Source organism: Cavia porcellus, unplaced genomic scaffold (assembly GCF_034190915.1).
Source record: "Cavia porcellus strain 051 isolate PalLab524CR breed Dunkin Hartley unplaced genomic scaffold, mCavPor4.1 scaffold_22, whole genome shotgun sequence".
Taxonomy (NCBI): Eukaryota; Metazoa; Chordata; class Mammalia; order Rodentia; family Caviidae; genus Cavia; species Cavia porcellus.
The window spans coordinates 31229811-31254419 of record NW_026947505.1 but is presented as its reverse complement, the minus strand read 5'-3'; the positions used below and the strand labels follow the sequence as shown (position 1 = coordinate 31254419).

Below are 24609 nucleotides of genomic sequence, written 5' to 3'. Positions count from 1 at the left end.
TAAATCAGGGCTGGTCCTGCAGCTGTTTCTCTGCCTGACAGACATGGTGCTCCTGCTATCATAATCCTTTCCAGTAGCTTCAAATCTAACTTCTCAGCACGATGAAATGAGCACTGGGTGAAATATCACCTGCTGGCTTTATTCTAATCATTTGCTTCTACAGATCAATGTTGTCATCCATACAATTGCTGAAGGGTTGGGGTGTTTTGTTAACTTTGTTTTTGTTTTTGTTTTGTTTGTTTTCTTGATTCCTTTTATTTTAGTTGTAACAGCAGTTGAGACTTTTTAGGACATTTAGGTGAAAGAAGAGAGCTATTCTGGTAGGAAGTGGACCGATAGGTGTGACTGCCTCTTGACCTTCCCAGTCTTCTCAGGCCTGGACTGTCCATGGAGAAGGGAGTCTCCTCTGCAGCAGAAACTCAAGCTGGGTCCTGAGAACATGGTTTGAGCCAGTAACTTAGGTCAGGGTTTTCTAGGCTTGCAACATCCAAATGCCACCTAATGACTTCTGCCAGAATCAGCATATGCCTGTGCTATCTACTCACTGAGTCAACAAGGATTACTGGTGGGGGAGGGTCTACTTTGCTCTGGGGACCCATGAAAACCAAAGGCTCTCTGCTGAAAGATGATTACATTCTAGAGAGCCGTGTACTCAGCTGCTTAGAAACCCAGGTTCTGATTTCAGGCAGATCTGGGTTTATCTGAATAGAGACAACTCTGTGGTTCTAACTATGAGAATCTGAGCGAATTGTGTGACTTTGCTTTGTTCTAACATTTCCTATAAAATGAAGTTCAACTCTTGGGTAAATGAGGACACATAGACAAAGCACTCAGTATAAAATGTGGCACACAGCACTTAACAACAGCTTTTATTTCTCTCATGTCTTTACCTTTTAATTTTTAAATTTTTGTTAGTACATGCTTGGGGTTGTTATAGTTTATATCTAGAGGTCTCCCCAAAGCCTCACATAGTCATAAAGTGGGGAGTTATGGGAAGGGGGGCAGATTAAGGTATGTAAATGTGGAGTAAAGATGCAGTGCTGGGATAAAGGGTGTGGATAATAGAATTCCCACGCTGGGTATGGGTGGCACTGAGACAGGGAATGAAATGCCTGACCTGCCATGTGTCCAGAATAAGTTTGTGTTCTCTAAAATCAAAGAATGAATTTTAGGAACAATAGAAGTTAAGAGCAAAAATATTTTTTTAAAGTAGTAAAATACAACAGAACAAGACAGAATAAAGCCAACTGAGACCATGTAGTGAAACTGGTACAGAACTTGACAGCAGGTTACCGGGATAACAGTAATAGGTATCATAGTATATTTCGTTATCTTTACAATAGTTGTTCTTTCAGTCACGTATATCAAAATAAAATGAAATACAGAACATTATAGAACTTATCAAAACAGAATATTGAATAGAGCAGTACCATTAATCAGGATAAAGCAAAACAGTAATAAAAATGTTTGCCTTCAAAGAGATGGTAGAAGGAAAACCCCTTTATTTGCTATGGTCAGCCTCTCAAGATATGCTCAGATTTCTGGTTCCCATTTGCTAATGGGGGGACAGAGGAAGGATGTTTGACTATATGCGGGCACCAGTAGGTTCACTACAGCTTAGCAGGGAGGTGAGCTGGTTGCTTAGTTTCCCAGTGTCCTAATTTCCAACATGGCGCGGATCTCAGGAGCCGCTAGTGGTTCTTCCCCTGGAAGGGCCATAGTCTGCCACACCACAGCCGCTTACCAGGGAGAGCAAGGGCAGAAATATTTATTGAGAGAAAGAAAGCTTCTGTCTGAGAGAGAGACAGAAGGGGTCCCTAGTAGTTTGCCAAAGATTCTGTATTTTCTCAGGAGTTTTTTAGAGTAAAACCATGAGGTGAGGTGGGTCTAAAGTGGGGAAAACTGGGATAGACCTATGGTCAACCAATTAGTTTAATTGTTCAGGTAAAATAGACTAAATAAGGGACAATTAGGGAAGCAAGTCACATGGCAAGTGAGCATTCTGTATGGATCAGTGGCTTATTCCTATAGGAGGTTGGGGTGGTGACTCCTGGGTTCTCAAAGTGATCCAGATTTAATCCCTAAGGATTATACTTAAGGGTGTGGTTGCTTTTGTTTGCCTTCTGTTTTGAGATCTGGCTCAGCAAGAGGTATTGTATCTCCTCCAAGGTCACCAGACATCTGGTCCCCTGTGCCAGTTTCTTTGAGGGCCTAGCCCTCTCTGACTGCTTATAATATTTCTAACTAGCTCAGCTGCCTGTAACAGCACCAATCAATAAGCTCGTAGCCTGGATGGATTACAAGGGACAGAAAGAGGGCTAGCTTGCTACTGCTGCTTGCTGCCTGCTCCTCCATGCCATGGCCTATTTCTCCTCCGCCATACCACCCTGCTTTGGAACCAGTTAACTATGAATTGAAACCTCTACAACATGAGTGAAATAAATCTCTCTTCCCTTAATTGTGGGTGCTAGATACTTTATCTCAGCAAGGAGAAAAGTAATTAAGACATCAGTCCATAATGACATAATGATGACATTCATTGAGGGGGTTCATATACATAGCACATTTAATTTCTTCTTGTGTGTGTGTGTAGTGATGGGGCACCTTAATTCTTTCACTTCTTCTTCCCTTTCCCTTTCTTCAGTCTCCTTACTTTTTAACTAAGTGATTTCTTTTGGGTCACTGTAGACAAAGATGTTTAATACACTAGCCATTATATGTCCAGTACACTTAAAGGCATATATGCAACCATTTCATATGCTTATGTTCTTTACACACTGAAGTCCTAGAATACTTGTGAGACATTGGGGACGCATAATTACCACCATTCCTTCCACTGTTACCAGTCCACGCTCCAGGGGAATAGAACATAAGACCTCATTTTCCTTTGAGCATTGCTACCATTCTTATTCATCTTTTAAAAACAGTCATTAAACACTTAATTTCAGCATTATCCTGTGACTAGGGAACAGTCTGAACTAATTTATTACCATTCACATCAAAGCCACACAAAGTGTGGTGAAATCACCCACAGATCACGTGGGTACATTGACACAGGCAACAAGTCAATGCCTGGATAGGTCGCCAAACATTTCTACTCCATACTGGTCGAATATCTCTTTTCCAAAATGCTTGAGACAAGAAGTGTTCAGATGTGGAGGTGCGGCTAGAACAGCTGCTTATACATATGCAATGTCTTGTTGATAAGACTCAAGTCTAAACATGAAATCATGCTCCATACACACATAGCCTGAAGGTTATTTTATACAATTTCTTTAATGAACTTGCGTTTTGATTATGATCCACTCCATGGGATCAGATATGGAATTTTCCTCTATACTATTAGGCTATGTTCAAACTTTTTTATTTTGGAGTATTTCATATTTTTATATTCATGTAAGGGATGCTCAATTTATATTGCTTAAGGAGGACTTTCTAACCTGAGCATGATGGTGCATACGTGTAGTCCTAGCTACTGGGGAGGCTGAGGCAGAAGGACCATTAAGCTTGAGGCCAACCTGGGAAGCTCACAAAGATCTTGTCTCAAAATCAAACATAGAAGAGTAATGAAAAGGGCTGGAGATATAGTTTCATTGTTCCCTGAACACGATCCCCAGTGAGAGAGAAAGAAAGAAAGAAAGAAAGAAAGAAAGAAAGAAAGAAAGAAAGAAAGAAACTAATTTCCAGGGAGACAGGAAGAGCAAAGTTGGCAATGAAAGCTCCATGTTAATGCCCCCAAAACAGCCTGTGGCCCCGTGGACACTGGGGAACCCTGGGCCAGAGACTGCCAGCCTCCTGTTTGCCGCTACTACATGGAAGCAGCCTTTTTAAAAAGCCAGACTTTGTGATCCCATCACTCCAGGACTGTACACACAAACTTCTCATCACCATAAGTTATTCCCAATTATTCCAAGAGTCCTGTGGCAGTCCAGGAGAACCACAGCAGAAAACACAGAGGTTTTCTAGTGGCTGGGCTGTGGTCAGCCCTCGGGGTGATTCAAGAACCCGCCAGTCACCCAGTCTCTGCTTCAACACTAAACGGAGGCCACCCCTCATGCATCACCCCACCCACTCTACCCTTCACAACCCCACCGGAGAACATATTTGAATCATAGTTCACCCAACTGCATGACACTGAGCAGGCATCCACCTCCAGACCTTCTTCTCCTTTTTCACGAGGCAAAGTTTGCATGATGGGATTCCTGGGGTCCTTTCCAAAGCCAGCATTCAACCAATCTAACAATCCCTCTTCTCCCCAACACCTCTTCCGATGTTTAAACGCAGCATTCACGTCATCTTTTCCTCTGTAAATACTCACTTTTCCTTCCATATGTCCCTGACACTCCTGCTTTCCGTGTCCCTCCCTGCTCTGGTCCTCCTCTGGAAGGGGGCCAGCTCATCAGCTCTGTTCAGATAAGGGGCACAGCAGAGCCTGCCCGGGACCTCTCCCAGAGCACCTGCTCATCAGCACATCCGGGCCAGCCTGATTCGATTAGAGTGTGATTAGAGTGTCTCATCACCTCCCTTCTCCCCATCCGCCTGTATACAGCCGCTGGATTCACAAGCCTAGCAAGTTAGATGTAAAACATTGGTTATTAGGAAAAGACACAACGTTGCCCCCTCATGCCTAACCTCATCGTTTCCAAGTCATTAACTTAGGAAAGGAGACGCATTAAGAAAACTCTTTCTAATAAGTACTGTGGGTACGCCTCAAAGAACGGCTTGTTTCTGAAGGAACTGGAGGTGGTGGTGCTGGTGGTGGGTGCTCCTGCTGTGGAAGCAAAAACACCTACTGGGCTAATCACAGCCAAGGAGCTAGGGGACAGTGCTGCCACCGTGTGGCCGGTCGTTCCATTCCCAACTGAGTGACACTGAGCAGGTGTCAATCTCCTGGTCTTTTTTCCTTTTTTATAGGACAAAGCTTGTTCGAAAGGTTTTCTGAGGTCCTTTCCAAAGCTGGTATTTGACAGTTCTGATTCTAACAATCTCTCTTCTCCACGCATCCCTTCCAATATCCTGGACAGGACTTCAAGAAGAATGGTTGAGAGAAATAAATATCGCTGGTTTTCATATTAGGAATCTTGAGACAGAGAAAATTAATGAAGACAGCAGACTTGATTAAAAACATTACTCACATTCCTTCTCCCTCTCCATTCTTTGCCTCTTCTGTCTGATCTCTAACATCAGTAGCTAAACGCATTTTGGACAAGTCCTGGCCAGGTAACGTGCATGCCTATGATGATGGATAACACAATATTTATGGTTGCAGATCAGAGTCCAGGGATCAGTTTCTGAACCCCTCCTTCAGGCACCTCTCTAGCCATCTGCACCATCGGGAAGGACCGGTCTGTACCTTCTCATTTCTTGCCACCTGCTGAAAAGGTGTTTAAGCAGCAGTTTGCTGAACCATTCTGACATCTGCTTAGGGAAAATTTAACCCCTTGTCTGGTGTCTCAAATAACCAAAAATGGAGGGACTGTCTTTATTTCTAGATCTGCTAACTGCTTCAAGGAAGTCCTCACATCTGATTTTCACCTCTGAAGGGAAGATGAGCTGCCCCATCCCACTTTGGACAGCACTGTGGCCATTTGTTGGGTCTCATGCACAATCTCCACCAAGAAAACTACCTACCCTGAGTGATGGCTCTGGGGGTCCACAGCCTGGGCTTCCAATCCTTGGTTCCTCCAGATTTCAAGCTCTGTGTGCCTGCATCCATGCAGATCAGCAACACTGGCTTCCCCCTTCACAGATGAGACCCTTCTGCTTCTGGGTGTCCTACTGCAGGGCCACAGGGCTTAGAGAAACAATGTACAGGAGTGAGAGTGACCATGTATTGCTTGTCTTGAGAAATCTTCCAAGGATGATTTCAGGAAGTCTGCGAGCCTTAAAACAACTCATTTTCCCATCACTAGTTCACAAGTCTCACTAACTAAAGAGAAGCTAAAAAAGAAAATATTAAGTTACTCCATAATAGAGTTACATTAAACTAGTTGTATGGCACAAACTGATACAATGGTACCTCAGCTCGCAGACTTGATTCTTTCTATGATTCTGCTTGCAAACCGAGTTGGGTGAAAACCGAATCAAATTCAATGGTCAGGTTCGATGTTGACCTTATGGGAAAATCTGATTTGGTTCTCATCCAGTTTAATTTACAATCAGAATTGCAGAGAAAATTGAGTTTGTGAATCAAGGTACCAGTGTATTTACCTAAATACCTTTCTAGGAAGCTACAAAAAAGAACCATTGTTAAAGAAAGAAAAAGACCTAGATGCTCTGATAGAGAGGTGAAGAAAAAAAGAAATCGCCAAAACAAGAAGAGATAGAAACCTAAAGAAAATGAAATATGTTAAATATTTGCTGCATGAAATAAAGCAGAGAATGAGAAATATTATTGGAGATGCCAGGGCTTTGCAGGCTCTTGGTATCGTGAACAAAGAACTGGACAAGAAACATAGAAAAAGGGAAAAAGTGTACATTGATCAAAGGCAGAAAATGTGCTGCAGAGTGACACCGGGCCAATGAGAAGGCTCATGAATGGCTAAGGATGAGGGGAAAGGGTATTCAGAAATACCAGGTTGTCTCTCTTTCATGTAAAGAAGGCACTGGGAAAGTTGTCCTATCAAACACTCACTAGATGCCACACTATGCATAAACTGACCTATCAAAAAACTTGTTTGGCTTTTTATTACATGTAAATGAAGGATCAGAAATAGTGTCTTTTGATTGGTTGTGCCCACCTGCAAAGGAAGGCCTGAAAAGAGCATCCTTCAATTGGCCTATGAACAGCACCAAATGAAGATATTGAAATGAAGGACTGAAAATAGTCAGTTTCTAATTGGTCCAAAATGGTACTTTTCTGATTAGTTCTGTGTATAGTGATGATGGTGTCCCGGTATTGGAAATGTCCTTCACCCTGGAACTGTCTGGCAGGCTGCTGCCCTTTCTGAGAATCACTTGTACATAATAAGCCTACTTGGCAAGAAACATTTGTAACCAACCAGTTACCCAGTAGAGGTGCTTGGCCACAACATGATGCTGCTTTCTGGGGACAGGGGTGCAAGGCAGTGCTATCTAGATAGGACAGTGAGGTCCAGGCCTTGGGATGCAAGGGCCACAAACTGATATAGATTAAGAAATACCTAGAGAATAAGATCTGAAAAAATCTACAGCTGCATCAGGGGTTACCTTCAGGAGGTGGGGAAATAAGACTAGCAAGTAAGAATAGAGAGGAGAGAATATTAACCTATAATATCTCCTTTTTTTTTTTTTTTTTCTTTTAAAGCAAATGTGTTTACCTAACAAGCGCAAGGTCCTGAGTTCAATTCCTGGCACCAAAATAAATAAATAAATAAAAATAAAGCAAATATATTCAATTATCACTTTTTAAAATTTTCAAAATCCTTCACTTACAAATCTAATAGAAGGAGCACAGACATAAATCCCCCCCACCCCGGGTCCAGATGCCAGCTGTGTCTGTGCCTTATTAGCATCTAACTTTGGGCAGGTCTCTAAAACCTTTGAGCCTCCATTTCCTCATCTATAAAATGAAGCTATTGATCCCTGGCTCACAGGGAGATTGTGCTGACTGAGATGATAATAGAAAGCACCTGAAACATTGTAGGTCTTATATAAATGTGTAAGAAAAGAGAAATTATTGCCCAGACCAAGGATGATGCAGACTTTATGAAAATGGTAGCAAAGATGAGAAAGACATTTTAGAGACATGATAGAAAATAAGTCAATTTGCCACAAAACCAAGGCTTCTGACCAGAGCCTCCTCCCCGCACCCCTTGCTATCCCCCCCAGGCTTCTGTCTTCTGTTTTCTTCTGAGGCTCCACACTGCTGCTGCTGCATGAAAACATCAAGCTGGAGGAAAGAACAGAAGGGAAGAGGAAGGTGAGACTTACAAGTATTTATGTGTTGCAATGGCTGTTCTGTGAAGGACCTTCCAATGCCCTCGCTTTCTGTACCTGAGTAGGGGCCCCTGCCTTGGGAATATCCTTCCCTAATGCGTGTCATTAAGACACCTGCTCCTGTCTCTTCCCCTAAAGCCACGCTCAGCGGAGTCAGCATAGACTCCAAGAAGACGAAAAGGTGAAAAGAATCTTACTACTATATATATATATATATATATATATATATATATATATATATATGTCATAAAAATATATACAGTATATGTGTAGCATCAAATTTTCACAATGGACATTAGAAAAAGGCTTGGGGGCAGTGCTAATGCAAAAACAAATGTAGAGAAACCCTGTTGTACCTGTAAGCGCCTTTGTGGAGGGTTTCTCAGTTCAGGTTGACTGTGACATCTCCCGTGCTAAGCCGAGAGTCTGTGTATAGTGGGGTTAGTAAGAATGTACTGAAAAGGCAGGAAGAGGAAGCGAAGGACTTATTTTCTCCTGTGATTCCATTTTTGGCTATAAACCAGGGAAATCCATCAATGGACTTAATAAACGTAGGCTAACTTCATTGGGAGCTCAGTGGCCAGCAGTAGCCGGTCTCATGCTCGGAAAGGAACCCCTCAAAGCCCTCTTTCGGTAACTCCCGTGAAGGTCACCCTGTAACCCTGACCTGGGTCACGTCCCTTTTCCACCCTGACCATGAGCAAGAAGTCATAAAGCAGTTCGATGTGTGGGCGCAGACACTGCTCAGGGTCATCGGAGGGGCGGGGACCCACAGTTGGGGTGCTGTGATGAGGGAACTAGGGCTGGATGGACGCAGGTCAGGCAGGCCGTGGAGGTCACTTAATAGTAATTAAGCTTAGACATTCCCGGGCAGTTTTACTAACAGACACAGGCTTCTCCATTTTTTTTTCCACGTCTTACTAGATCTTGATAGAGCAAACAATTGTTAAACTAGTTACGCTGATCACATTGACTTTGGATAGCTATAAATTCACAAACGTGAACTACAGCTGTATCTCTTCACATTGTCTGCACATTTCACAGTTTCGTGGACTCCTATTTAAGCAGTGTGATAGATAGAGTTGAGGCTTCAAAAGCCATACCTCAAAGTGTGGCACGCTGAGAACTTCAAACTAAAATAACAGCCTCAAAACAAAAGTCTCCCAAACCTTCTCTTGTATGTGCCTCCCCCCGCATTGGTTGTCCCATTTTCCCCCCAAAAAAATGCTTTTTCCAAAGTTCCCATCTAGCTGAAGACCAGATCTTCCAGAAGATTAGCAGGAGGATGAAGATGAGTTGACAAGATACCCAGAGAGCCCAGGCGTACTTCATCCCAGGTTATTGTCTGTCCTTTAAACACTTTCACAGCCCCTAAAATTCATTTTTTCTTCCTCTAACACAGTGTACATCCTCTGCTTCCTACTCTCCTGTAAAGAAGGCATTTAATCTTTCAGATTTCACTGAATTTCAGACAGCTAACTTTCCTGGAAGCCCCTATGCATATGGCATGCTTGTATGTCTCTTCTGTTAATCTATTATCTGTGTATTTCAGCAGACTTAAAGAGGGAAAGGGAAGTTCCCTTTACCAGGTAAATAAACAGATGATGGATGGATGGATGGATGGATGGATGGATGGATGGATGGATGGGTGGATGGATGGATTGATGGATAGAGAGATAGACAGACAGAAGGCAGGCAGACAGACAGATGTGCTAGGATTTTTCTGATGGAAGACATGGTATAAGAAAAGAAATACAGACCTGAGAACCCTAGAGAACAGTCCGGTCACCTTAACTTTTCTGAGTTATGTCATGACGCTAAGCAAGTCCTTGCTTCTCTTTGAACTTTGTTCTCAGTCATGGGATAAAGAAAAGGTTTTCAAAATTCCCACCATCCCTAAGATTCCATGTCTTAAAATGTACTTCTACTTAGAGTTTATTTTATTTTATAGTTTATTTATGGGTTATTTCATGTCATCATTTAAGTTTGTTGGGTTTCACTTACGTTGTTGGTTTTGCTAACCATATTGGCCCTGTTTGTAATTTTTCCTGAAAATGTGAGCAGATGCAAGCTCTCAGTTATAATGTTGTTTTGATGGGAAAATATAATCCATTTAACCATAAACCATGTCATTTCACACTTGCCAAGTGGGAATATCTGTACCAACAGAAACAGTATTCAGTTTTAAATGATCACCCTCAACTTTTCAATGGATCTGAAGGTTTGTGGGTGGGTGAGCAAACAGAAAGAAAACTGAATGAACAAATGGTCTTGTTGTCTAATATTAGGTATAACTCACAGGTGGCACCAAGGAAATTAAGTGGCAGGTGTATGGCTTCCAGCAATTAAGGATGCTTGGACACTGTCCCCGTTCTAATGAGAGGTCCAGGAGCGCGATCTGCAGCTTGAGTCCCCAGAAGCAGCACAATCTGTTTGCCAACTTTTCAAAGGCTCAGCAGCATTGTCATGAAACTCTCTGCTTTCTCTCTGTTAACACATCTGAACAGGACACTCTCTAGCGAAGGGAAGCCAGAGTTAACCTTTAAATCTGTCTTGTCAAAGAGAAATCTCTGGTGGCAGAGTCACACCCCAGCCCCTTTCCTCAAAGATCATGAAAGGTATAGAGTGCTCTTAATGAGTTAGGTGCATCTTCTTTTTCTGCCAAATTCCATGTTTTAAAAAATACACAAACACAAATGCCATGTATACCTTGAACCATTTACAAAGTCTGTAAAATTTTGAGATTCTCGAGAACAGCAATGAATTATGAGTTTCAGAGACTTTTTTCTTAACTACTTGTGTTTTGTTTTTTGTTTTGTTTTGTTGAAGGGCTTTTTGAGGACTTTTTCAACTGAAGAATTTTCTTAAAACAGCTTTCTATTTTGACCTAATACATTAATCAAATAGCTGTTGTCTTGTCAAACCATCCCTACCTAAATATAGAAAGTCCAACTGATGAAAAACTACTACTACCCCAGGTTCAGAAACATAAAGGATAATGGGCACATTGTTTGTAGGAAAATGGGTGCATCCTGACGCTAATGTTAAGTGAAATAAGTCAGATTAAATACCACATGGTTTCTCTTAGATGAGAAAACCAGAGCATAAATAATTTAAAGAGCAAAAGAAGAGCTAGCCAATAGGAAGTAGGGAGGTGGATATTTGTGAAATGAGGAGAGAATGTGAGGGGAAGGAGGGAGCAGGGAGGAAGGGGAATAAAAAGAATTGGGATGTGTTATATACGTGTACCTATCCCACCAGGAAGGTAATCAACACGTACTACAAATATGTACTACTGAAACTAAAATGAACAAAATAAAGGCAGTCCTGGGCACAGGCGGGCGCAGCTGAAGACCTTGTCAACACCGCATTGTGATTGCTGCTTTAGGCAGCCACTTCCTGCAGCTGCCATCTGGCTGATTAGAAGGGGAAAGGCCTCTGGTGACAAGTCGGCCAGTTCTCCGTCCTTTAGGAAACAGAAGGAAATACTTGGGATTCTAATTAGAGCCCCAGGAACCACTGATATATAGTTCAACCTTAAAGAGAAGAGGTTATGGGGTCTGAAATAAGCAGATCCCTTCCCTGCCATCTTCCACACGGGCCTGCTCGCCCCTGGGCAGACTTGCTCTGCTCTTTTCTTTTGGTTTCTAAATTCCAAATCCAAGCATCCAGCTGGTGGCCCCGTTTTTTTTGTTTTTGTTTTTGTTTTTTGGTACTGGGGATCGAACTCACGACCTAGTGCTTGCCAGGCAGGCACTTATGCCACTGAGCTAAATCCCCGGCCCCATTATTAAGACAAATTCCCACTCCACGCCAGCCTGTGAGCTGGTGGATCTTTCATTTGTAAGTCTCCCTTGGGCACCAGGTGTGGAGCTAGGGACTTCAGTGACAAAGGTGAAGTAAGATCTTGCCTTGAGAAAATCCCTAAAACATAGTGGATTCCGTACTCTGCTCTGCCCCGTGTTCTGGTCTGGTTTGTGTGTGTTGTTCTCTTCCCTCTCTCCCCCATTTTCATTTCTCCTCCCTTTTTACTTTTACTAAAAAGCCCAGGGCGGTAAGAACACAGGCTCCGGGCCGACTGTACTGGAATCTCAGTTTTACCTGCCATCCCTGTAGCCCTACATTCCTTGCGGCACTCACATGTTAGGTAACTTATGTGCACACAGCTTTTAAAGCATGGAGCCTAGAAGGGGAAAAGTTATTGATTCAGTAGACTTCTGATTTCAGTCACTAAACCACTGTTCTGTGCCGCTTTTCCAAACTACACATGCTGAGGCTACAGGTCACTAGTAAAGTACGTGCCACCATATGAGAGGCCCTGGGTTTGTATACATATGTATTAAGTATACATACAAATAAATATGCATTTATTTATTAGAGTATTTATATGTTCTAAATATGTATTTATATATTTAATCACTCCCTTTGTTGAACATTTAGGTCATTAGCAATTTTCACTATGATAAACAACAGTGACTATTACTCTTATAAACACAAGTATGTCTATATCAGCTATGCTTTAGGATGAATATCTGTGAATAAATGCCTGATCAAAGATTCTTCACTTTTGAATAATCTTAATGACCAAAGTCCAGGTGCCCTCCAGAAAGTTTCTGGGCAGCCAGTTTGAGCAGCTATCCCCTCACATCTTTGCCAACATTGATAAAGTTTTTGTCAGGCTATAAAATGAAAAATTTCTAATGTCTGACCAACCACATTGGTAGCTCATACCTATAATCCCAGCACTGGGGAGGCTGAGGCAGGAGGCTTCCCACCATTTTGAGGCCAGTCTGGGCTACATAGTGAGTTCAAATCCTTCCTGAACTACAAAGCAAGACCCTGTCTCAAAAAAACTTCAAATATCTATTTTTATTGATTAAAAATCATTGTACAATTCTTTATTAACTATCATTTATAATTTAGTTCTTTGGAAATGGCCTTTGTTTTCTGCTTTTAAATTTTGTATTGATCTGTTTTGTATTGATCTGTGTATTAACACATACACATGTCTGATATAATGTTGAAATAATTTTTCCAAATTCTATTGGGAAAAGTTTTCTCACCAGTATATAAAGTTTTCTCAAGAGTATATATACATTCACTTACATTTTCTTCTGTTCCTTCATGGAAGCCACCTTAGAAATTAAGACTTTGAGGCAGGTCCCACAGGTATGGCCAAGGCATAGCTGAGAGCAATAAAAGAAAAAACACTGTAAGCAAACCAAATAAAAATGTTACTTTTGAAGAATAACAACTTTTAAAATTGAAATACTGGGCTGGGGATGGACCTCAGCTGCACAGCACCTGTCTGGCAAGCATGAGGTTCAGTTCCCAGTATAAAAGAAAGGAAAAAAGGAAAATTGAGATCTTAAATTTCAATTTAAAAATGATTACTTTTAAATCATAATATAAAATAACCTGTAATTATGTTATAGTAACTTTAAAGATGAGGAAAAACAAACTGTCAGACTGAGAGAAACCACTCCCGTATGAGCTTTTGAGTGTTGTAACAGGACCTGGCCATTCAGATTATTTGAAAAATGAAGTCCTCCTCTTCCACCCTTCGCTCAGTGCTTCTGGTCCTTGCTCAGTTTGTGGCTTTTGTCTTAAACATTGCTGTGACTTCCTCATTGTCCCTTCCTGTGGCTATAGACCCTGCATTTAGCGGTGCTGTCAGCATGAGTGTTCTGGGTGTGGGTGAGGCTGCTTTTCTGTGGGTATCTTGACAGTGTTATCAGTGGGCTTTGGTAGCATCTCAATGCCCCAAGTCATGCCCAGTGCCCTAACTTGCAGAGACCAGTGGAAAAATAGGCGCGGGACCTCTTGTTCAGAAAGGGATTTTTTTCCTGGGGTTTTTGTCCTGCCCCTCCCTGGTGTTTGTTGGCAGGTTGGTTGGTTGGCTGGCTGGCTGGCTGGCTGGCTGGCTGGTTGGTTAGTGTTTAGTTGCTTGATTGGTTGATTGGTTGGTTGCTTAGTTGGCTGGTTGACTGACTGATCAGTTTGACTGGCTGATTGAGGAGTTGGTTGATTTGTGTCTAGTTGTTTGCCAGGTTGGTTGTTTGGTTGGTTGGCTGGTTGGCTGATTGGCTGGTTGGCTGAGCTGGCTGACTGAGTTGATTGGTGGGGTTTACCCTTTGATACCACACTCCCACGCCCAGCATAAGGATGCTGGCCGGGCAAGTGCAGACTCTTAAAAAGGCTGGTGGCCTTGGGTGCCCACGAGGTAGGGGAGCATTCACAGCCTGATTTGGAGGTGGCAGGAGACCCCAAGCTGCCATCCTCTATTCAGTTGTCCCATCCAGACTTCACATAAAAGACTAGAGTTCAGTGATGTATCCGAACCACCAGAAGACAGCCACAAAAACTGGCCACGCTCGCTCGCCTGGCAGAGGGTAGCGCCCTGGCTCAGCTCTCTCCCCTCTAGCACCTCCTCCCCAGCTCTGGCCTGAACCTCCTGCACCAAAATTAGCTTTTCACTCCTCCTTTCCTCCCCACCCAGCCCACTACCCGCAAGCACTGAGCTGGGTTAGATAAGCACTAGCAGGCAGGAAGCCCTTCCGTGGGGGTCGCCGGAGCCCCCAGTGCATCCCACCTAATTGGGGGGCAGCACGGGTGGGAGGGAGGGGGCGGGGGTGGGGCTCCAACACTGCTTTCCACACTATTCCTAGAACCAACCACCAGAACCTTTCATTAAGATGCAAAAACAGATAACCCGGTACTGTATTTTAACAGCTCAGGCAGCTCGGTTTGTACAACTAAAGCAAATAAAGTGCTTTCCAGAAATACCCAACCCAGCACTTGGGGTCTGACAAATGCATAACAAAGCCAGCTGCAAGTCACAAAGGAAGTACCGTTTAGGTGGCATTTGCTAATGAGTTGTATTTTGGGAGGGGGAAAAAAGAAGCTGTTAAAATAAAGCCAAAGCCAAGGAAGAAACACTCTCCCATCTACTGAACTTTATGAATCAACACTAGGATTATGGGGTGGGAATATGACCCCCCTGACCTCAGCAGGAGCAGATCACCCTAGTTCACAACAGAAAGCTCTGTCTGGGATGACTTCCTTGACTTCACAGGTAAGTAGGTATCACCTGCACAGGATTATTCTACACTTGTGTGACTGTAATATTTGCTTTTGCTTTCATAAAGGTAGTGTTAAATGATGAGACACATGCATATGCTTAAGACCCACAATTAGGAAAAAGAATTTCTATAAATAGGTAGATGAATAACTTCATTTCAGTGAATACAGTTAAAGGTTATGCTGAAAAATAGGAAAACAATCTACAAATATTTTCAGTTTTAAAATTATGTATTCAAAGTAGGGTAACAATAGAGCTTCACAAATTTGCGATTCGAACAAAACATTAAAATTAATTTTGTTGTTTTACTTCCCATCACAAAGAATGTTTTTAAACATTAGCTTAATTGATTTTCTACCTCCTAACAAAGTGATTTTTAATTATATCAGTAATAATGTTAAGTAGGATGACAAAGTTTTCCCTAAATTAAGACAGACCTACCTGTCAATTTACAGATGAATAAACTAATTAGAGAAATGATCTGTTTCCCTAGGACACTGAAAATATTCGCGTGTGTTGTATGTAAGACCCTTAAGAGTTTTGAAAATGCTAAGGAGTGAATACTCCCATTGAAATTGAACTGAACTGCATTATTCCTGCTATAAGGGCATTTTAATTTAATTTTGGAAGAGTAAATAACCTCTACAACTAAATCAGTGCTAATGACATAAACACAGAAGCACCCTCCCTCTCTAGATTTTAATTCCTCTTGCTTTCTTAAAAATGGTACTATATCTTCTAATCATGACCTCTTTCTGCAAGCCTCTTTCAAATCTTAATCTGAGTTCCCTTCTTGATCCTTTCTTGCATAGAAGTCAGGCCCATGCAACACACTGTCTCAAAACCAAAAATGCATTATTTTCTAGCTTATTTTTGTTTTGACTACAGTGCACAAGACAAAAACATTTGATTCTAAATCCTGCACTGGGGAATCAGTGCTGAGTTGGTAACACAGCGGGCCAGACTTAGTCAAAACTGGATTCACTCTTCAGTGTCACCTCTGTCTGTCTTCCCTCACACCTTTGCCCTTCCTACCCTGCTTCTGTGCTGTATCCTGTCTTTCAAAATGTTTTATATATTCCAGCTACTAGTCCACTGTCTGAGGAATAATTGGCAATTTTCCCCCATTTTGTTGGTTCTTTTCAATTTATTTGTTGTTTCTGTAGCAGAGTAGAAGCTTTTTGATTTAATGTGATCCCATTCATTAACTCTTGGTACTATTTCCTGTGCAACCAGGGCTCTGCTCAGAAAGTCCTTGCCCGTGCCAATGACTTGGAGGGTTTTACCTACTTTATCCTCCAGCAGGTTAAGTGTTTCTGTTTTAACATTTAGTTCTTTCAACCACTTTGATTGTAGTTTAGTACAATATGGTGAGAGATACGGGTCTAGATGGAAGCTTCTGCACATACCCAGTTTCCCCAACACCATTTACTAAACAGCTGTCTTCCTGCCAGTGTATTTTTTGGTCCCTTTGTCAAAGGTCAAATAGTTGAATGTGCTTGTGGTTGCTTCTGCATCCTCCATTCTGTTCTACCGATCCTCATGCTTTTGTGCCAGTACCATACCATTTTTTATCACTGTAGCTTTGTAATACTATGTAACTTCAAGTCCAAGACTACTATGCCTCTAGCTTTGCTCTTGTTACCCAGGACTTCTTTTGCTATTCTGGATTTCTTTGATTCCATATGAATTTGACAATTATTTTTTCCAGTTCTGTGAAGAATACTGTTGTTATTTTGATTGAATGCATTAAATCTGTCTCAGTTTTGGCAGATATTGACTATATTGGTTCTGCTTATCCATTTTCAAGAAATCAGACAATAACAAATGTTGAAGCTGTGGGAGGAAGGAACCCTTCTACATTTTTGGTGGGAATATAAACTAGTACAAGCATTATGGAAATCAGTATGGAGATTCCTCAAAAAACTAAAACAAGAAATGTCATTTGACCCAGTTATCCCTCTTTTAGGTATCTTCCCCAAAGAGTTAAAAACACCCTATCACAGTGATGTAGGCAATTGTTTCTAAGATAGCAAGAGGCACTATGCCTCTGTTACCACTGTTGATCACCTTGTATTCTGCTTTTACATCATGTACTATGTCCATCCTTGTTTTGACTGACTCTGTTTTGTTTTGTCACATTTGGTTTTATTCTCTTCAAAAAAAGTAATAAGAACTGTGTGAGTAATAAAACCCAAAATGTGTAAATGTTATTGTAAAAAAGGGAGGAAATCAAAGTGCTCTAAAGAATATAACTGCATGTTTATTTAAGTGTGTAAGATAGATAACCATATTACTAAGTTTTTGTTGGATCATTGAACTGAACTGTTTGCAGTCTCACTGTTTGAATGCCCACTTTGTATGCTTTAATTTGGTAACTTGAACAACTATTTCTAAGATAATAATATATAATCTATTAACTAGTGATTTCTTACAGTTTATTTTTTTTGAAATTTTGTATTACTTGTACCCTTTTTCTGTTTTTTTCACTTTAAATAAAATTTTAAAAAATATCCTATCACAGTGATATATGCATATCCATGCTGATTGTAGCAAATTCACTATAGCTAAATCTTAGAGGTGATTTATATATTCATCAATGATAATGGATAAATGTGCAATGGAGTACTATGCTGCCATAAAGATAAGCTTGAGTCATTTTTAAGAAAATGGATGTACTTTGATACCATAATATTATGTGAAATAAATCAGACATACAAGCTCAAATATCACATGGTTTCTCCTATATGGGAAACCCAAATTATAAATGAAGAGCAAAATAAAAGATAAATAATAGGGCATAGAAAGATAAATCTTTCTCAAATGGAATGGGGACCAAGAGATGAGGGAGGGGAGGAGGGGAGGAAAGGGAATGAAGAAAGAGCTGTGTTATGTACATCAACTCTTCACAAAGAATGTAAACATTATGTACTATAAATATGTACTAGTAAAAAATTTTAATAACTATAAAATAAATAAGAGTTCTTGTCCCTTCTTTCATTATCATCCATCTTGTCCTACCCCAATTGTTCTAGTACAGTACTGTACTAGTACAGAAATCAATTCGCAGATGCTCGGCAGTCCTATGGGATATTTTTACTCTAAAACTGCTCTGAAGAAGAGTCTGTAGTCCAGGTGTCCTGGTGGTTCTCCGCTTTCCTGTTCTTTTTCCCATGAGAAGGAAAGCATTCACCTTACCACTGGGACTTACCACAGGGTGTACCTCAAGGCTTAAAACTCTCAGCAGCACCAAAATGAACTCACCAAGATCTTGCTGCCCGGAGTACTTAGACATTAATATTATGGGATAGGGTTTTCACAAAAAGGAAAAGCTTTTTTCACATCAACTAAACGAGGAGGCCAGGAGCTCTAGAGGAAAATCAGGTCTGCCTCTTCCAACAGTTGATATCGGGGAAATTTCAGGAAAGAAACAGGGGACGTTATTGGTGGGATGTCAAGTAGGGATTTTAAGGAGTTCTTTTGTGCAAGTGACCCAAATGTTTCTTCTCAGGGAATTACCATGATTTTGCAGATGTCAAAAGGTCACTAACCAGTTAAACTGGCTTCTTTTGAGCATGGAAGTTGTTGGAAAGGTGGTCCCAAACATGTTGGTTCAGATTCTAGAGGCTTTTCCTGCAAAACAACTCAGGAAACTTTGTATTTTAAGGATTTATGTCTTATAGATCCTGACCGTTGCAGAGTTGGTGTTGAGTCTGTGAATGCATCTAATGGCAGAGTGACAAATACTTTTACAGATGAGGTAGCTTCCAGTTCATCTGAAAGAAGAGCTGTTAAATCATTTAAAATTCATGATAGATCACTGTGGCTTTGTTAAGATGTGTAGTCATAATCACTTAATCACAAAAAAGCATTCTGAGACATACGGCATGAGGTGATTTTATCCTTACATGAAAGAACATCATAGAATGTTCTTACACACACTGGATCAGCTACTCTGTCTCTAAGTGATGTAACATTATCTTATGGAACCAGCATCATACACGTGGTCTGTCCTTATGTGACAGTACAGCAATGTCTTGGACAAATGAATGGCTTTTCTGTAAAAACTCCTCATTCCCATCTACTTATTTTAATAGATTTATTAATCCAAATTTTCTGAATACATCTCAAAAAATAACAGATATACTAAGTACTGAAGTTGGACTGTATTGTTCTCATATCTCATGAATGCATGACGTAAGTTTTTAAATCTATACTATCTCATTACAAGATATTTCTAAGTCATGATTTTGTATTTAGTAGTCATTAACACTGTAATACAATGGTGTTGAGCCTCATTGAGTACTACTACTGATTGTGATAATAACTCAGAAGAAAGCCTTTAAAACACTTGAGGTTCTATAGTCAAATAAGTCAGTTTCAATTTATTTTTACATATTTTTGTTCCCAAAATACGTTTAAGAATTTCAAGCATAGAAAACACAGTATGAGGGCTGGGAATGTACTTAAAGAGTAGAGCGGTTACTTAGCATCTATGAGCCCTGGTTGGAAGACACCAGTAAGCAAAGAAAAAGGGAGATAGGAAGGATGAAAGAAAGAAAGAAAGGAAGGGAGGTAGGAAAGAAGACAGCAATGCCATAGGGTGTACTCACACAAACTGGGACAGTGCTCTGTCTCTAGGTGATGTAACATGGCCTTTTGGGACCAGCATCACGCATGTGGTCTGTCCTTATGTGACAGCATGGGAGAGAGAAATGGAAGGAAAGGAGAGAAGAAAAAGGAAGGAAAATACAAGATAAAATTCCACAAGAGAGTGAAACAAAAAGATGATTTCCAAGATGGGGTAATAGAAAGTGCCCTTCTGAGGGCTGGGGGTTTAGCTCAGAGGCATAAGCGCCTGCCTGGCAAGCACGAGGTCATGAGTGTGATCCCCGGTACCAAAAAAGAAGGTTCCCTTCTCATATACACTCATGTGTTTCTTATCACTGCTATTTAGGCTTCATTGAATACATTAAAACGGATATATCAATTTTATTTCAAATAAAGCAGAAATAGACATTACATCCTTTGGCACCACCGTACACATTTAAATTGAAAGCCCTTAGAAATCAGCTTTTAAATGTGCAAGAAATATTCAGCTTTTAAAAAGTCCTCTCTGGTATCCACCCACACACAGTCACATTTAAGACCATTACTGCTCTGTCTCATTACATTCCATCCTCTCTCCTCCCCAGCATTGCTACGCAGCATGCTCAGCTCTGGTGTCCTGGTCAGGAGCTGAGGGTTGGGATCAGGAGGTCCTAAGTGTAGCTCCTGGGCTGAGCATCAGGGAAGCAAGGCGCTGAGTGTGCAAACCTGAGGCACTCATCTCAGATTCATGCATTTGCACAAGCCAGAGAGTTCACTTCCCTGAATTTCAACCTTCGAGAGCCTCTCTGAGCTCACCCAGTCTCTTACATTTATTGCTGGGTGATCTCAGTAGGTTATTTAGCTCCTCTGAGCTTCAGGGTTCCCATTCATAAAAGGCAGGGGTAATACTGCTTTCCAGAGTTTCGAGGGAGGGATAAGTAGTGAAATAAATGCAGAGTACTTGGCAAAGTGCCTGCCTGTGGTCATCAATCAATAAGTAGTGACTGCTTTATTCTGATGCAGAGGAAATATCTGATAATCTTGTTCTTAATGATGTGATAAAAACAGAAAGACTCAATGGATTTTCATTCCCAGAAGATTTGATTGGAAAAGGCAATGATTCTCTCTCTCTCTCTCTCTCTCTCTCTCTCTCTCTCTCTCTCTCTCTCCTTTCCTCCCTCTCTCCTTCCCTCCTTCCCTCCCTCTCTCTCTTACTCCCTCTGTCTCTCTGTCTCTGTCTCTCTGTCTCTCTGTCTCTCTCTCTCTCTCTCTCTCTCTCTCTCTCTCACACACACACACACACACACACAGAGCCAGGCTGGCTGACCAGTGAATGTTATAAGGGGGGGGGGGAAAAAAAGACTACAGTTTCCTCAGCTTTCTCAAGGTTCCCTGTTAAGAGCCTTGTAACAAAGTAAAGATTTACAAGAGAGGAGCATGAAAAATTCAGTTAGTTTTGTATGCATGAAAGCCCTCAGAAATGAAGACCTAAAGACCAAGAGAGAGTCTATTTCTATGCCTAGGTTTGATGAAGAATGAACCATTATGAAGAGGAAGGATTAGATAAAGTCAGTATGGCCTAATGCCAAAAAACTGGGGGTGAACTTCCCCAGGGCTGTTAGATCAGATTGTTTGGCGTCCGTGAGAGGTAATACTTCTCCAGACAAAGGGTCCCATGATCAAGAAATGCCTTTATGACAGTGCTTCAGAGGAGAAAAAGGCAAATGAAATCAGGGTAACCCTAATGCTGCAGTTTTAAAAATTGTAACAGAAATTAGTGAGACCAGAGTTAAGTTTCTATTAGGTAGTAAGGACAGTAGCCCCAAACGGAGCCTTCTGAGTCACCACTATCCAGAGACCTTATAAAAACGTCTTCCAGGTGTCCTGTGGCTGTGTGGAACCTCCCCAGAACATGATCAGGTAGCCACAGCTTTCAAGGAACGTGGGGCCTGCATGGACACTGTGTGAGAAATGCTTAGATTGGACCCTAAAAATACATAGTTTCCCATAGGTTAGAGATTATATTGCTTACACAGCAGCCCAAGCACCTTTCTAGTCCTTTAAAAATCCCTGGACAAAGAGCCTTCTGGGGTATCCTATTCAGAGTACCCAGCTAGCAGGATGCAGCTAGCAGGAGCTTTACTATAAATTTGCTTACTCCCTACCTTCTCTACCCTGGTTTCCTTCTTCATTAACGTAGGACACAACCCTCGTGTTCCAGTAAGAATATTCTGGGGTATGATGCTCTGAGCCCTTGCAAGACTTTCTTCCTGTCTCCTGCTACCTTCTCTCTCCCTCCTATGCTCAGCCATGTCTCAGCCTTTAAAATAATTGCAGCTGTCCTACTAACCTGTTTTGTAACATGGCTTCATTGTTTTTCTGTTTTTTCTCCTTAAAATAAAAAATAAATAAATCTTGAAAGGAGCATAGAACTTGATTCGTCTGTACAATAAACATAGATATAAAGACTTAGTCTACGCAGAACTTTAAACATTGTACAAGCAACCCTAATCATGGCATCCAAGAAAGATTAATTTATTAATGGAAATACAAAATTGCATAGGAAGGATTGGATTCAACTTGCATGCTGTGGATCATTCTATGAGATGTTCAGTAAAGACTTAGTCATCTCCGCTTCCTTTTTCCTGTCCAGCTGGCAGGATCTGAAGGACCTGATTCCATCCACAAGCTACTGTTTCCCAAGCAGGGAATAAAGATGACACAGGGAAACATTCTGGAGCAAAACAGGTGGAGGGAGGAAGAAAGATGAGGCTTACGTGTGACCACCTTAACACCGAGAAGCCACATTTCCTTTCCCAGCTGCTTATTTCTTTCCAGATTGACAGCATCAAAATGGTCTTCTCATTTGTTTGTTTGTTGTTTGGTTTTATATCTCCAGAGTCACAATCCTGCTGGGTATGAGAATTTTACTCATTCCAAATTCATCCAACAAATATTTCAGGGTCCAGTTGATATTAAGAAATTTTTGTAGGTGGTAAGGACAGCGCAGAAACAAACAAATGCATGAATACACAAACAGCCCTGCTGTGAGCGGAGCGTAGTTTTGCACACCTGAAAATCCAGCACTCTGGGAGACTGAGGCTGGAAGAGAAGCATGTCTGAACTCTTCATGGGCAGCTTAGTAACTTAGTCTCCAAAGTAAAAACAAATTTAAAAAATGGCCTAAAGATGTAACTCAGTGCAAAGAACCTGTGTTCAACCCCAATATTGTGGGTGGGCTGCTGGTAACATAGGATGGTGAGATGTCTCGTCTAAAACCCAACCTGGGGCTGGGGATTTAGCTCAGCGGCATAAGCACCTGCCTTGCAAGCAGGCAGTCGTGAGTTCGATCCCCGGTACCAATAAAAAGGAAAATGACCAAAAAAAAACCCCAACCCTATCTCTCTCCTAAGCCACCCACTTCTTAGGTTTCTTCCGCTTCTGTTATTCCTGACTCACTTATCTGCAACCTAGGAATGTGGTATATCTACAATACACTAAGACCAGTGAGCCAATGATAGCCTGATGCCTACTTTTGTAAATAAAGTTTTATTGACACCCAGGCACACTCATTCACCTGCCTGCTGTCCATGACTGCTTTTCTACTACGATAGCAGACTTGAGTAGTGGTGATAGAAACCATAGGATTTGTGAAACTTAAAATATTTAATATCTAATATTTTAAGGAAAAAAATACTAACTTTTGGTCTGGAGACATAATCAGGCCTACAATTTCCTTTAGCTTCTCTCAGCATATCTGAAAAAATATTATTCCTTCAGCTTTCAAAACAATTTCTTGTCAAGTGTGTTGGTACACACAGATAATCCCAGATACTCAGGAGGGTAAGGTAGGAGGATCACAAAGTCAAGGCCGGCCTCGGCAAGACCTTATCTGAAAATCAAAAAATAAAAAGGGGTGGAAAGACGAGCATGGTGTCACACACCTGTAATCCCAGCACCGGGGATGCTGAAGCAGGGGGAACATGAATTTGAAGCCATCAGAATTTATAGCACAATCCTGTCAAAATAAAAAGGGGGGAGGATATAGTTCAGAGTGTCCCTGGGTTTGGCCCCTAGTACTAAAAAAAAAAAGACTTTATTAAATGTTTGCCAAAAACAAAATGAAAATTAATTCAGAGTGTACAAGAAGCATACACACATCAAACACTAGACTTTGGCTTCTGACCCTGTGAGAGCTGGCTTGCAAAACTTGCTATCCATGTCTTTAGTGTGCCTACCTTCTCACTGAGCTACCAGGAAAACAGAGCTTCAGAATTCTTATTGCCTCTTCTGGCCTAATTCTGTGTGATGCTCTCTATTTTGTGGCTCAACATTTAGGAACAACCTCCTGGACATCTTGAGACCTTCTACTTCAAAACTCAACAGACCCCTGCACCCTCTGCCGATTGAGGAATTTATCCTGCAAGAGGCATTTACCCCCAGCCAAGTCCACGGTCTCAGTTTCTACACCCTGGCTGCAACCACTCACCAATTCCAAGCCCACTCTGCATTTTTAATCCCCTAAAAGCAGTCAGCAAAGGCACTGACTAAACCAAAGAACCGAATCACCCTAAGAGACAGGGTCAGCTGGAGAGTTGGCTGCTCCTGGGAAAATGATGGACCTGGTCAGCAGCTCTAGCCCAAGAAAAACTTATGGTTATTGTAAACTATGCAACCAGCATGGGATTTTATTCCAAAAGTGATTCCTTCATGGCAGGCTATAGTTGGAAAAGAAATTCAGTGCAGTTATCATATTGCCAGAAAGTAGTCAGGCTCCAATTTGGAAAGGGATTGTCTAAGCCTGAGCCATAGAACAATTCCACTTCAGGGTTTCCAGTGTTACTTTCCACAGTGACTGGATTACAGACATCCATAGGAGACAGCTGAGAGAGGTACAGGGTACCCATAGACACCCCGAGACTTTAACCTCAGCTAGGAAGGATATAGGCCCTAGCCTCTGGGGTGAGAAACCTGGCCCAGCAAGTATGACTTTCACAGATAGCTGGATCTGAAAGTGCTGG

The 24609-nt window shown here is 41.5% G+C and overlaps 1 long non-coding RNA gene across 2 annotated transcripts; it reads right to left on the bottom strand.

The window, feature by feature from the left end:
• Nucleotides 1–899: 899 nt before the first annotated feature.
• LOC134472093 (uncharacterized) lies at nucleotides 900–13566 on the bottom strand. 2 transcript variants are annotated; one of them, XR_010041931.1, is made up of 5 exons: nucleotides 13434–13566; nucleotides 13024–13103; nucleotides 5632–7870; nucleotides 5136–5233; nucleotides 900–5026 (listed from the first exon to the last, which is right to left on the bottom strand). It is a non-coding gene; the product is annotated as an uncharacterized LOC134472093 (long non-coding RNA). The 2 variants fall into 2 exon arrangements; XR_010041932.1 differs by lacking the exon at nucleotides 5136–5233 and having other exon boundaries at nucleotides 900–5080.
• Nucleotides 13567–24609: the final 11043 nt, after the last annotated feature.